The sequence below is a fragment of the Canis lupus genome, chromosome 2, assembly GCF_003254725.2.
Source record: "Canis lupus dingo isolate Sandy chromosome 2, ASM325472v2, whole genome shotgun sequence".
Classification (NCBI taxonomy): domain Eukaryota; kingdom Metazoa; phylum Chordata; class Mammalia; order Carnivora; family Canidae; genus Canis; species Canis lupus.
In genome coordinates, this window is record NC_064244.1 from 5,018,004 (window position 1) to 5,033,314 (window position 15,311).

The 15,311-nt window shown below is 37.5% G+C and overlaps 1 protein-coding gene and 1 long non-coding RNA gene across 3 annotated transcripts in view; one reads left to right on the forward strand and one right to left on the reverse strand.

The window, feature by feature from the left end:
- The window catches only part of ODAD2 (outer dynein arm docking complex subunit 2), a 349,216-nt gene extending 341,572 nt beyond the window's left edge, over positions 1-7,644 (forward strand). The window contains exons 22-23 of one of the 2 annotated variants that reach the window (XR_004813733.2): positions 1,057-1,221; positions 3,657-7,644. The gene's annotated coding sequence lies outside the window, so the exon portion shown is untranslated. The remainder of the gene's footprint in view (positions 1-1,056; positions 1,222-3,656) is intronic. The other variant, XR_004813734.2, reaches the window with a different exon arrangement.
- LOC118353975 (uncharacterized) overlaps positions 1-15,311 on the reverse strand; it is a 49,815-nt gene that overhangs the window by 26,825 nt on the left and 7,679 nt on the right. The window lies entirely within an intron of this gene.

Sequence of the window (15,311 nt, forward strand, 5' to 3'; positions counted from 1 at the left end):
TTCATCTCTTCCTGTATAATTATGTTGTGATTGATTAAAATAAAGTTCAGATTTACAAAACTAGAATAGTGAGGCCAGCTGATAGCTGTACATTCTTATAGCATTTATTCACTTATTTAGTAAAATTTTTGAATGGTTTCCAGTGTCCAGTCCAGCACAAAAAGAACTTGGAAGTTATCTCTCCTATCCACATAAAAATAGCTGAATCAACAACAATTCTGGGATCCATTAGAGAACTGAGGTCATAGGGCAAACCCCTGCCTCAAAAATTATAGAGACAGATAGGTGAATCCCACGCAGGAAAAACCTTCTAGAGACCCATTTATGGCATAGGAAACCTAAATTGTAATTGACAAATTGCTGGAGGCTCTGTGCAAATTTGAGAATTAAAAACTCCAGAGTGGGATCCAGCCTTGGGAAGGTGGAATGAGTTTTATCTCCAAAAGCCCTACCAGGTTCTCATAGAAAAGATCAGAGGAAACTCTCCACTGTGTCTGGCAAAGAACCATAGGAAATATAAGAAATATTGAATTCTTACTATGTAATGTACCAGGCAATGTATTTGTTGGAGTTACAGTGATGTTAAACAAAAGCTCTCTCTTTGTGGAGCTTTTTTTTTTTTTTTTTTAAACATTTATTTGAGTGAGAGAATGAGCAAATGAGGGGAGGGGAGGGAATCTCAAGCAGATTCTGTGCTGAGTACAGAGCCTGATACAGGACTTGATCTCATGACCTGAGCTAAAACCAAGAGTCAGATGCTCAATTTATTGAACCACCCAGGTGCACCTCTCTTTGTGGGGCTTACGTGCTAGTGAAGAAATAGGACAATAAACAATAGAATTTCAATCAGTGATAAGTGGTATGAAGAAAATAAGGTAAAGCGAGGCCTAGAAAGTGATCAGGGAGGAAAGTACAGCTATTTCCGATAAGGTGGTCAGGGAAGATCTCCCTAAGAGGTGGCATCTGAGCTGAGGTGTGAATGGATTAGAAGCTTGCTTTGTAAATGCAGATAGATCCATATTCAGTCCATTAACATTCTTCCTTCTGACCTTCTAGACATTCATGGACACCATGGATCCCAGAGAGAAGCTGACAGAAACAGTCTGACCTCCAATGTATCAGTGAGGTCAACTGCTTGATCTCTGGTGCCTAAGATTATTGCAGGGAAATGTTTGATGAGGAAAAGAAAGTAATCAAATTCCTGGATGAGTTATGCAATAGGTCTGTTCCCCCCAAAACCTGTCAATCTTTCAAATAAACCCTTCTGAATTTTGTGATCTATTTGTTGAGATTGCTTTTCATGAGCTGATTAATTATAGTATATTATGATAATGTTCTTCATTAGGTAGAATGTTCTGTGATTGATTAATATAGCTCCCATTTATTTGATTAATATAACTTTATTTCTATTGCTAGTCAAATATACTATTTTCAAGTGGTTAGATATAGTATCTGTAGTAATTTTTATTTCAGAAATTGGGACCCCTTGTGCCTATTTTAACATCATTTCTACCCCACTCCTATCCTCCATTTATCTATAAAGTAATACTCATTTATCACACAGTTTTTTATATTTTTAAAACCAGAGGAGGGGGTACTTGAAAAGCCGAGAGTAATGGTTTACAAACTGTGCACCCGGAAGTAGCGATGTAGATTTGCCTTGGGAGGCAAGTAGAAAGCAGAGAGAAAAGGAGAGGCAAAGAGGCTGGCATTGGAAGAATGAGAGGTGGAGACTGCAGGACTTCAGGCCCACATTTGTCAAGAGAGCCAGGCTATGCTGCAATGACATACGATCTCAATGGTATCCTATCATGAATGTTTATTTCTCTCCCCACAAACACCAGCATAAGGCAAAAGACCTCTTCCATCTAGTAAGCGTAGGGTCCAGCTGTCATCATAGTGTGATGCTATTATGTATCAATACACAGACTCCACTGTCTGTAATGGGAAGAAAGGAATGGAGGATCCACAGGGGTTTTAGGGCCGGAAAGCCATCACATGGTCTCAAGCTAACTTTAAGGGAATCTGGAAGACCTAAGCAACCACCTGGAATACACAGAAAGCCCAAAATATTTCTGCCAACAAGCCCTACCGCCACTTTGAGGAGGGTAGCTATTTATTTATTTACTTATGTATAATGTTTCCAAGGGATATTTTACCTGAAGAATGCATTTTCTAGCTAAAAAAAAAAAAAAAAATATATATATATATATATATATATATATATATATATATATATAAAGGCACCGATCCAAAAATAAAGTGATTATTTCAAGGGGCGCCTGGGTGTCTCAGTCAGTTAAGTGTCTGGCTTTGGCCCAGGTCATGATCTCACACTGGGCTCCCCGCTTCTCCTTCTGCCTCTGCCCCTCCCCACTCCCACTTGTGCTTACTCTCTCCTTCTCAAATAAATAAAATCTTTAAATAACACGATTATTTCAAATCTAAGATTGCCTCATTCTGGTATGTTTCTGAGAATATCAAACTTTTATGGTTTGACCAAGATCAGGAAGACTATTGATAGATTGATATACTGACTTGTCAGAATTGACAAAAAAGAACATCATCCCATGTAGATGTTGAGCTTCTATTCTAGAACAATAGTCCTAGGACAGGGTATAAAGTATTGGTGACCACCATTCATTCCACCCCTTTTCTAGTTGGCCTTCTCAGGTCATAGAGACTAGAAACTTAAGATCTACATTTTCCAGACTGCCTTGCAGCTTGAATTCTGAATGTGATCTAGGCTTGACAAATCAGATGTACTCTGCGGGAGACTTGGCATTTGGAAGTACGATAGAGGCCTTGCCTCTGCAGTTTTGATATGTCTTCTGGTAGGCCTCCTCACAGAGACATTTGAGGTTTTCCATGCTGCCCTCAGCTGTTCCAGTGGAGTGGGGCAGAGGGAGAGAGGAAATCTAAGCAGACTCCACGCTCAGGATGGAGCCACAGGCTGGGCTCAATCTCACAGCCCTGAGATCAGGACCTGAGACAAAATCAAGAGTCCCATGTACAACTGACTGAGCCACCCAGGCACCCCAATCTAAATGTTAGCTTGAATTACAAAATATAAAAATGTATTTGGTTTATGGTATTTGCAATACTGCATTTCCACATGTGAACTTTCTTTGTATAAAGTAATTTCATATATTCATGTTATGAAAAATTGGGACACCTGGGTAGCTCAGCAGTTGAACGTCTGCCTTGGGCTCAGGTCACGGTTCTGGGGTCCTGGGATCGAGTCCCCCTTTAGGCTCCCTGCAAGGAACCTGCTTCTCTCTCTGTCTATGTCTCTGCCTCTCTCTCTCTCTGTCATGAACAAATAAAATCATTAAAAAAAAAAAGAAAAAGAAAAAATAAGTAGAGAAAAATAATTTCATCAAAGGGGAGTAAAATAAGTCTAAATCTAGTTATAAAGTGTGAATTAAAAATTCATAACTAAAGCAATCAGCAATTACAGGATAAGTCACCATTGTATATAGTATTCATATTTATATCGCAGTCTAGTCACTATGCTACAGAAATAGCTTTCTTATTTTGTTTTTACAAATATTTCTCTATACCAATAATACCCTTAAAATAGTTTTTCCATCTCTATCTATGTCCACTGCTTTCTGTAAAGACTGTATCTAACTGGGTACTATTTGTCTTTCTAGGTTAAGAAGAAAAGTCTGAAGTAAGCTATAACTAAGTTCTTTGCAACCTTGCTCTTCAACGTGTGGTTAAAAAAAAAAACACAAAGCAAATAAACAAAAAAAAGCAAAAATAGACCCATAAATACAGAATAAGCAAACTGGTGGATGCCAGAGGGCAAGGCAGTGGGGGGAGGGGCAAATGGGTGAAGGGGAGTGGGAGGTATATAGGTTTCCAGTTACAGAATGAATAAATCACAGGTATGAAAGTTACAGCATAGGGAATGTAGTCAGCGGTGTTGTAACAGTGTTGTATGGTGACAGATGGTAGTTATCCTTGTGGTGAACATAGGATAATGTACAGAGTTGCTGAATCACTATGTTGTACATTTAAAACTTATGTAACATTGTGTGTCAACTATACTTCAATTAAGCAAGCAAGCAAGACTATGGTCCTTGAACCATCAGCATCACCTAGGAGCTATTAGGAATGCAGAACATACCCAAATGTATGCATTAGGGATTTGGAGCAGAGCACAGATGTAATCAAAAGTTTAAAAGTACAAACTTTGAAGAAAAGTTAAAAGCTTCTAGAATTAAAATACTTAAAGGAAATTGAAAAATAATCTTCTAACCTTTGTCAGAGAATGGTTTCTGGCTATTCACACTCTCTAGCATCAACCAGAAAAGTAATTAGTTCCATATAAAGGATGAGAGTTTCAGGCGAGGCATAAAATTAATAATGGAACATCTCTTTATTTGAGGGTCTTTAAAAATATATTGGGTAGAATCCCATCATGATCTAATTGTGGCCTTGACTAGATGTGGAAAGATAGATTATATAACTCTTTAAGGTCTTTTCTAACTAAACAGTCAATGAATGGTCTCTGTATAAATAAAATTCCATCGTGAAAATCAACTCAAGTACCTCGTACCTTCCGCCATGCTATTTTCCAAGCTTTGGCTGGAATATTCAGAAATACTGGCAGCTATATTACCTCTTCTGAAGAAAAAATAGGGAGTACAATTCTTGATCCTTTTCATACTGGCAGTTTTAAAGACTTTTAGTGCATTCCTCATACTTACTTGAATTCATATTCTTATGTACTTAATAAGTTATTTTCCTGCCAGTTTGACATATTAACTCATGTCTGAATTAAAGGCCTTATTAAATGTCTGAGTCAAGAACAGGAAGACTGATCAGAGATCTGTTGCTGAATCCCATGTGGTTTCTATCTGGTAACTTTAGGGTGGCCAGCCATCCCTTTTTGCCTGGGACTGGAGTGTTTACCCAGACACGAGACTTTCAGTGCTGAAGTCAAGACATTCAGTAACATTACAATTCAATAATACATCTTTCTGTGAATGCATGCATGTATGCATGCTTATATATACCCGCTCACACACGTTTGTCATTTTCATGTTCTTCTTGGTTTACCGCTGCGCCACCCAGGGATCCCTGACTTCACTTTAGAAGACAGAATAACAAGCAAATAAATATATACCTCTTTCCAATGTATGTGCTATGTGATGAGCTGCACCACTAAGCCAGTAGTCAGCTGTTTATCAACTCATTTTTTAAAATGGGTAAGAAAAAATCTGAAGTTCCATATCTGCATTGTGAAATAAAAAAGAAAAATTCTCTAAATAGAGACATCTTATCTTGCCTATGGTACAAGAGAACAGTTAGTGAAATGGTGCCTCCCTTTCAGCCTTGTAAATCCATTTTTCCAAGAGTAAATTCATTTTCATCTTGTGAGGCTGACAGACTGAACTTCACACACTGCAACCGGGGAAGGGCATACTCTGAGCCAGGTGGCTCGTCATGTGTAATGAAAGGGATTTTCACCATCTTGTCAATCTCATTTTTTCAAAATATTCATAAAATTGTAGAATTGGCTGTATCTGTTTCTCTTAAGTAGCACTTCAGTGTAAAACAACTGATACTGAATTACTCAACTTAAAACTTTTTAGACCAGAAATGTTTCAAGGATATAGGAACATTGATTGAATCAGTGAAAATCCATGAATAGAGAATGATACTGAAAAAAGAAGCCCTCCTCACCAGATGTCACCATTTGAGGCAGTTATTAAGTAAGTTTTTTCCTTTGAAAACATGTATCTAATGGGGAATATTAAACATTTATTTTGCTGCCCCAGTTAGACTATATTACAGAGTAACCAAAACAAAACAAAACAAAACAACACCACTTGATGAAAGAAAGTGTTATTTCATAGAAAAGTATTACCTACTAAGAGAAAAGGAAGGATTGAATTAGATTTTAATCATTGTTGATCCCTAATGAAATTATTGACCTAGGCAAGGGTTGTCAAGTAGTGTTAAAAAGCATTAAGTGCATGTTTTATGGGGAATCTAACTGTTATAAAGTGCCAAAGCAATACTACAAAGATTTCTTTCTAGTCACAGGAGAAAAACATAAGTGTACGTTCACAAAGCGACCAGATTTTCAACACCCGAATCCAGTGCTCAAATTTAGCCCCCTGAATGGTGGAGCCATCAAACATTATGTCTCCTGATGTGACACACAAAAAAACACAAACTGTCACCTGTGGCATATTCTAGCCAAAATGTTTAACATAACCTGAGCAGAAGTTTATTTTTTTATTTTTTTATTTTTTTTTGAGCAGAAGTTTAAACCAAACTTTCAGCATAAGAAAATAGTGTGGATGGGGGAAGTTCAATGATAGCACCAGAAGACGCCCAGACAAAACCAAGACGAATCATTCTGTTGGGGTCCTTGGTCGGATCTGTTCAACAAGTCAGTGTACAATGGGGGAAAAAATTAAGGATGATGCTAGAATATAAGAAAACCAAGAGCCATAAAAGCTAGATTCAACACGTAGGACCTACTAGCTCTAAATGGTATTATGAAGATAATTGAGAAAATCTGATTCAAGATAGACTATTAGATAAGATTAAAATTTTGACTCACAAAGGGAAAGATCATTAGAAAACCAAGATACAAAACAACTTGCTTTGCAATCATTTCATTTTTTATAAAAATACATCCATATATAAAAAAGTATCTGAAAGCAAATCAAAAAGATATTAAAGATAATCTCCAATGGTGGGAATATAGTGCTTTTCTTTTCTTAATTTTTGCTTATCTTATTTTCTAGCTTTCTCAAGGTAGCAGTGTTTGTAACAATAAGATTGTGTGTGTGTGTGTGTGTGTGTGTGTGTGTGGTTTAAAAACTATAAGAATTAAACACTGAGGGTGGGAGTGCCCATGATTTAATGCCCTTAGAATTTTAGACCTCTCTGGTACCTCACACTGATTACTGCAATAATTTTCAATGACTTTAAACAGAGAACTCTTAATCTTCGGTAAGGACTATTGGTGAAGATTTGCTCATCTCCTTTTGTTTATTGCTAATAATATACTTCTGAACATAAGAAAGTGATTCTGTTTTAAAGGAAGAAAGGAATTAAAAACAGAAGAACAATGAAAGGAAATCTGTGAAGAGGGTATTGGGCAAGGACAGAAGTGAGGAAAGAGATAGGAAGCACATGATACCTATTTTGAAGTATGATGATACACACGTGAATGAAGTCTCTGCAGCCCGTACCTCTCCACCTAGCTATCTTCAAATCATCCCTTTGGGAAACTTTCTGTCTTTCCAAGTCTCTGCACGCTGTTTTAGCCCTAAAAACAATCTCAACGTGCTATATTAACTACCTACCCACTTACCTCTTTCTGTCTAGACTGAGGGCAAGGGACAGATTTTTGAAACCACTGTATCTCAAGAATCAAGCACAATGCCTGGAATAGAATGGATGCTAAAGTATTGACTCAATCAGAGGAAGCCCTCCAAGAAAACATAAACTAATATTTATAATGGGGCAAGAAATTGCCCCAGCCACTAATATTGCATCTCTATATGTCACAGAAATTAAAGAAACACATTCTGAAGTAAATGAGATCCAAAACAACCGGGGAAATCCTGCCAAGAAGGCTGTAGTCAAAAAAAAAAAAAAAAAAAAAAAGAAGGCTGTAGTCTTCAGGAAATCAATGCTCCACAAGATCAGCTGACAAGATCAGCTATTTTAGCCTCTGCTCTATTTGCAGATTTAAGATTGCAGAGGGCACCTTCCACAGGAGATTGGTCGGTTTCCTGAGTGTGTAGCATTCAGCCCCCCAGGCACCCTCTAGTACCTCCTCCATCTTACTGGGAAGTCAGAGTTGAGTCATAATCGTAGGTCCAGGGCCAGGCCTGCATTTTAAATCCCCAGATCCACAAATGAAATCCCTAACATGCCAGACTCCTGGCTCCATTATTTAGTAGCTATATGACCTTGAACTCAGATTCCTCATCCAGAAAAACCTGATTCTAGGACTGTGCCAGGACATTGTGTAAGAAATGAAGTGATTCATATAAAACCCTGGACAGTGCCTGGCACCTAAGGGTTCCATAATTATGAGCTCTTGCTATTGTTACTATTCTCCCTCACAGTAAAGAATTCCACTACGCACCCAATTATCCCAGAGGCCTCCATACCCTTCCCACAGTGAATTGGCAATGTCAGCAATTAGCATCCATGACTGCTCTTTTTTTATGGGATACAAATGAAAGCAGTGGACATAAAACACAGGTCTCCCAATATCTAGCTTATGCTCACTTCTTGGCAGCCTCATCATTTTCACCATTTCCTTTACAACTCTGAAACTTCAGCTTTAAAAGCCATGGTCATTTGTTTATCTTCTTGAGGATATGACTTTCAATGGGAATCTACCTTAGCTGTTATTTAAGAACAAAAAGCATAAAACACTCTTCATCTGCCCCCTTCAGGTAAAGATGACATTTAACAATAATTGAGAAAGTAACTGTTTTCCAAAAGACACTCATGATTTACAAGTGTACCCACCATTGTGTGATTTTGCTCCTTAAAATGACTTGTATTGCCTATTGAAACTCCGATCACACTTTAAAAACTTGAAAACAGAAATTTTCACATCTTTTTAAAAATTTCTCAAAGAGTTTAAGCGAATTATTAAAGTCAGTTGTTGAAAATAAAAATGCAACATGTGATTAATTTATAAGAACTGATTGATATCAAGGAAGACTTGTAAGCATAATTTTTTTAAAAAGATTTTATTTATTTATTCATGAGAGACACAGAGAGAGACAGAGACACAAGCAAAGGGAGAAGCAAGCTCCATGCAGGAAGCCTGATGTAGGACTCGATCCTGGGACTCCAGGATCACACCCTAGGCCGGTGCTAAACCGCTGAGCCACCCAGGGATCCCCAAAGACTTGTAAGCATAATTTTAAGCAAACTCTTCTTTTAATTGTGGGTGGGCCGAAAACAAATGGTAAATGTGGTCTGAAATTGACCTATTCTGTGTGAATCTGTCTTGTCTTGAAGTATCTTTTTTTGAGATGACATGAAAAACAAGTCTCTAATTAACCTGAACTTGAGCCCCAACTTTTAAATTATTATTAAGCCAAGATTTTTTTAATTATGAAGCAATTCAAATTATAAAACTTTCACTAAAACCTGTTGATCATATTAATATATATTTACTTATTAACAATTATATTTTGCTGGAAGCAAAAAATATTTTTGTTTCACTGAGAGAAAAAGATATTTTAAAAATATTACTTACCTTTGCCTTTAAAAAAATTTTTTTTTGTGTTTTAGAATTAACATGATATAATAGGACAATAGTGCACATAGACTATTTACAAATACATGATTATATATTAGAGACATCTGCCCAAAATATTTTTTACTAATCAGGGTGTATAATTTAAAAAGCTTAAGCGCCACTGCCCTAAATCAATTTTTTCCCTAAGTATGGTTTGAGAAACATCTGTGTTAGCATTGCCATAGGGCCTAAGCCCAGGAAACCTGACTTTCAGCATGTATAGTTGGGATCTGGAATGTGCATTTTTAACAAGTACCCCTGCTTAAGGCAGTTCACAAGCTACATGTTGAAAAACATGGTGTTGAAGGAAATAAAAAGCATTTTGTGGAGCTCATGATTGCCTGTGAATAAGGCTGGTAAGTGGTAGTAGCCATATGCAGTGCCCATAATCAGCTGTCTCCTCATTCATCTTAAGGGAAATAATTTGCAAAGCTGACTTCGCGGGATCCCTGGGTGGCGCAGCGGTTTGGCGCCTGCCTTTGGCCCAGGGCGCGATCCTGGAGACCCGGGATCGGATCCCACGTCGGGCTCCCGGTGCATGGAGCCTGCTTCTCCCTCTGCCTGTGTCTCTGCCTCTCTCTCTCTCTCTCTGTGACTATCATGAATAAATAAATAAAATCTTTAAAAAAAAAAAAAAACAGAAAAGCTGACTTCGCTCAAGTGTATAATCCCCTGACCCTCAGTGAAAATATTGTTTCCTAAGAACGGCTCTGTAATAATTGCCCCTCTTAAAAATGTATGTTGCCCTGTTAAAAATGACACTCCTTTCTGTCACTTCAGGTGTTGTCACATGCATTAATCATTGTAGGCTCATCAGAGGATAAACTCATGGGAATTATTCAGTAAGTGTGATTTCATTTTGATTCATCAGAGAACCCAAGTTTAATAAATTTTTTAGAAGTCAGTTAATCAGTACGTAAATAAATGCAAAAAATTTAAAAGCACTCGAAACAACCAGTATCACCCTTAGACCCAGGCAAGGGGCCACTGTCCTGAACCTTTCTTTGAAAGGACCTACATCACACACATGTGTGCAGGTAACTATATTAAAGAGCACACAGTGCCTCTGTTGTATAGGACTTAGCACTCATTAGAATGACTTTAAACCAAAAAATCTGCTGTTGTGACCAATACCATTCAGGGCCCATAGGAATTCTTCTACACATTGTTTGTTGTATAACCTGAGGATAAAAGGTAATCACTTCCAAATATTGGAAAGGTTTTGGTTATCCTGCTAAGAACATTAGAGGTGAGCATTTCTTTCAAGAGCAGAGAGAAAAGATAAGTTAATCAACTCAGCAAATCCTCTGAATGCAATCTAGCCTTGCTTCATATAGTATTTGTTTTCCAGAAGTGCCTGGCATCACTTTCTTGCTTCTCCAATACAAGATATTCAATGTTTAGCAAATCTTTGCAGTGGTTGCACCTGGCAGTGACAGAACATTTTGCAATATTAAACAATTTATAACACTTAAAGATTGATAAGTGTGTAGATCTAGACTGTCATTCATGAAATCAGATATCAATACTTTACACTGACAACCAGCTATGCCTTGAACACTAGCATGAACAGATAATTTTATTTATATGGAATATTCTAAATTAATTTTCCAAAATATTAAATAAAATTTCAGCTTTATTTAAAATCCTATATTCATTAATTATTAATTTTTCTTTTCTATTTGAATGTTACATATAATGTTTTAGAATAAAATAGCACTTCATAACAATATATATTAAAAATATATAAACTATATTAAAATAACTTTAAACCTAAAATTTTCTATATTTGCTTTAATGTACATTCTTGATGAAAATATATTCACTTATTTCATATATTCAATATATCTTGGACACTTTTAGTAGAATTACTTTTTATTTGAATTCCTTCAGAACACAAGTTATGAGAGCATATCGATCATAATAACACAGTGATCTTTACTGAAATGAAGACAAGGAAAATAAATTTAACTAAATAAATACATAATAAATTACAAATTGTGTCTCTTTCATTTTATTACTCATTTAACATTGCTAGTCCAACAACAAAACATCCAGACATGTGCAGTAACAATTAAACCAACTTGTCTTCAATATTTTTCAAAGAAAAATCATAACTTTAAATAGTTTTTGATTTTTCATCATGATAGTATAGTTGTCAAGGTAGAGGGATGTGACATATTTTATTTAACAGTGTTTTTAGCTTGATTTGTAACTTTTAAATATTTAGACATATGGTGTGTAGGCGTCCATTTGTACTTTTGCCTTGGACTACACGAATATTAGAGGGAGGCCTAGAAGCTATCCCAAACAAAAACAAGACAAAACAAAACAAGACAAGACAAAACAGCAAGAAATTCATGAAGTTGTAGGAGCCACTATCATCTCTTTAGGCCTCTCAGTCAAACGACTGGTTTTCACCCCACTTGGGATATGCCACTTACAATCATGCTGTGTCTATTCCTATAACAGAGCAACATTTCCAGATCGCTGGGGGTGTTCCAAAGTATGTTGTTTTTCATTGCTGAACCACTTCACCGCCTGGTAGGAAGGATGTTCTCCAGATTGAGAGAACCCACAGAAGAGTCAGCAGTTATTAGCTTTTGAGTGTGAACACACACATGAAATTTAACAGGAAGTACAGCCTTTTGCAATGATGTCGGAGCTGTGGGAAGTCAGCACATTCTGGGTGACACTGAGAGTCTATCTGCTCCCCACCAAGGTCACATACAGAAAGGAAAGCAAACACACTGGTGTCAAATTTCCTGCTGCTGCATGAGGAGCCAAAAGGTGTGCAACCACGTATTTAGCTGTGCCTACAATGATGCAGTCAAGTAACGTTCTTTCTCTCTACCCTTCCAGCGTACCTTCAGAGAGGCGGTTAGTCAGAATTAGGTGATTCAGCAAATGAGCTCTGGCACCTGCCTGACGGCATTCAAATCCTAACTCCACCAGTGATCAACCCGTGACTTAGGGCAATTCTAGGCCTAGGCGTCCTCTTCTACAAAATGGGCACTAATAGGTGCTTACCCCAAAGGATGGCTGTGAGAATGACATGAGTTAAGTGCCTACGATGGTACATGGGCATGTAGTAAGTGCCATGTGCATATGATGTAAATTTTTTTATTCCATAACTATGTCCCCATTTATAAGAGTCCAGAAGAGCAGCATTAGGACATTCTGTCTTGAGCTGACCGCTACTGCAGGTCCAAGAAAAAAAAAAACTGTGATATTTGGATATTACAGGGCTTCTCTTATCCTAGACTTTGGGCTATTTAAATTGCACAATTCATTGGCATAAACACCTTTTTTCCTTTTCCCTTTCTTGTATAGCCCACACTCCCTTCTAAAACAGGATTTGTAGTAGCTGACAACATCAAAGCACACTTAGCAAAGATCAATGAATATCAAAACAAACAGATAGCTAATTACTTAGGATCACTGTATAGTTCTAGGTGAAGGCCCAACTGCTCCACCCCACCACTCCACCCCAATAAGTTGCCTGCCGGGGTAGTCTGGAGCCGAGACACTTGGGCAAGAATTGGTCTTAGGAGAGAGGTAGAGGCTTCTCTCTCAAGAATTACCTCACTGCCACATATGACAAGTTTATTCTCAAAACTCGTCTCTTCCAAACCCCCTCTCCCTTCAAGAGTTTTCCAAAAGAGTGTAAAGGTGGAGGACCAGAGGCAGGTTTCAGGAAGGCCTGGACCAGGAAAGATGAGCTAACAACTCCTGTGTTTACTCTTGCTGTTTTTGTTTTTGTTTTTTTTTCCAATGGAAGCCCTAAAAATCTCTCTTGAAACCCAGAGGTTTTTGGCATAAAACTTGAAAATGTCTGATGTAAGAGGTGAAAATGCTGTTTTTCAATCAGGCTCAAATTTCTGAAATAATGATCTTTTTGCATGTTTTCGGGAAGGATGTTGGTAATATGGTTACAAAATTTTTAGCAGACACATAAAATGGCCCTTCTATCGTCTTTATGCTCCCTCATGCAATTTCTACAGATGATTTACAGATTTACTGGATTCAAGCAATCTTTATATCAGACACCTTAGAACATTTTAGATGAGGTATGTTTGTTTTCTGGGGCTTTCTTAACAAGTTTCTAAGCTAGGCAAGGATCATGTCTTTTAAATCAAATTCAATGCAGTTCTTGGCACAGGATTTTGCATGCAGGTGTCCCATAAATGTTTACTGTTGATTATTTTAAAAGAAAACAATGGAAAAAATAGTTTGAATTTTGTGGGGTTTGGGGGAGAGGCAGGAGGAAGTGAGCTAGAAAACAGTAATCCTTATAAATTAATCACCATTTTTCCATGACTTAAAAAAAACATAAGCATCAAAACCCAAACAATACCGTGTCTAAAGGTATGTCAATACTTTTTTTTTAAAGGGGGTTAAAATACAAAAAGAACAGCATTAAAAATATTGTGAAAATAATTAGGCTGATTCTCTAAACATATTTAACACATTCTCAGGAGGAGAGGGGAGAAAGCATGCTTTCTTGACATCTTTTGAGTTCCCTCTGTTTGGGAAAGCCTCCAGTCATCTAAAAGTGCTTTGCTTAAGCCCGCTGGCGGTAACTTTGTACAGGTGTGCATTATGGAGCATATAGGCTAAGTTCCCTTTGTCAAGAAACCCCAAAGTACTGTGACTTCAAGAAGGGGAAGTCTATTGGTCCCTCATAAGAGTCCAGAGCTGAATAGCCCAGGTGCGGGGGGCCAGCAAAATCAACCTCCCGTCAAATCTAGCCTGCTGTCTGTTTCTGTTCCTGAGGTAAGAACAGTTTGTACATATTTAAATGACTGGAAAAAAAAAAGTCAAGGGAAGTATATTGTGTTGCACATGAAAATTACATAAAGCTCAATCTTCGGTGTCCATTAAATAGTTTTACAGCAACACAGCAACACTCATTCATTGACTCATTCATACTCAAGCATTATCTACAGCTGCTTTCACACTGCAGTGGCAGAGTTGAACGGGGAACTTATGACCCACAAAACCTCACACATTTACTGTCCAGCCATTCCCAGAAAGAGTTATCTGAGCCCAAGCCCGGAAGCTCTCATCCATGTGGTCCATTCAAAGCCCCAGGTTCCTTTCATCTTGTGACTCTCTGCTGTTCTTTGAGTTGTTATCTGATCAATAGATGTGGGTCACTGTCACATCCGTGTTCCAGCCCTTGGTAACAGGGAAGAGTTAAAGAAGACAAGCAATTTCTTTTTAAGCAGATTAAGCAAAAGTTGAATACATCACTTTTGCTCACACGCATTCCTTTGGTGAATTTATTCAAATAAACCACACATACATGAAAACAGAATAAAAATGAAAGCAGGGAGGATGGATGGGGTGGTGGGGTCAGCCAAAAGCTTGATACAGCATGAAGTACATAGAGTAATTGCATCTTAAAACTCTATTGAGTACCTGAAGTCCATTTGGTTCCAAACATAGAGTCATACTAGCTGGTGATCAAAAGTCTTCACTATATTTAAATGGCCACGTTTTGATATGCAAGCAAATTGATTTTCAAGATAGAATAGTCTCCTGGGAGAAATTCTTGTATTTCAATGCACATTTTGAGGACAAAACGTTCTCCAGATTTCACCTCAAGATTCCACAATATAGTATATTTTCATGTGTATAATGGAGTAGAGACTCTGTGATTATTGGTGGCTACCGAAGATATTTTGGAATGAAACGAAAAGATGAAGTGTTAGTGCTTCACGGTTACTTCAGGCCCTGTCTCAAGCTCTGGGAAGTAGAAGAAGAACATTAACCCACCTGGATCTCAGCTCTACTGACTGTTCATTATTTGTATTTCTGTACTTTTTATGTAGCTAACGTTTTGAGGAGTGTTGGCAACAAAATATTTGCATGTTTGTCCAGAGTGAATTCGACTAATATGCAAGCAGATTGAAGGTTCTCATATTGACTGGTTGCTTTGTGAAAAAAAAAAAAAAAAAAGTAATTCGCATTCCATTAAGTATTGAGCAAGAAAAAAAAAAGA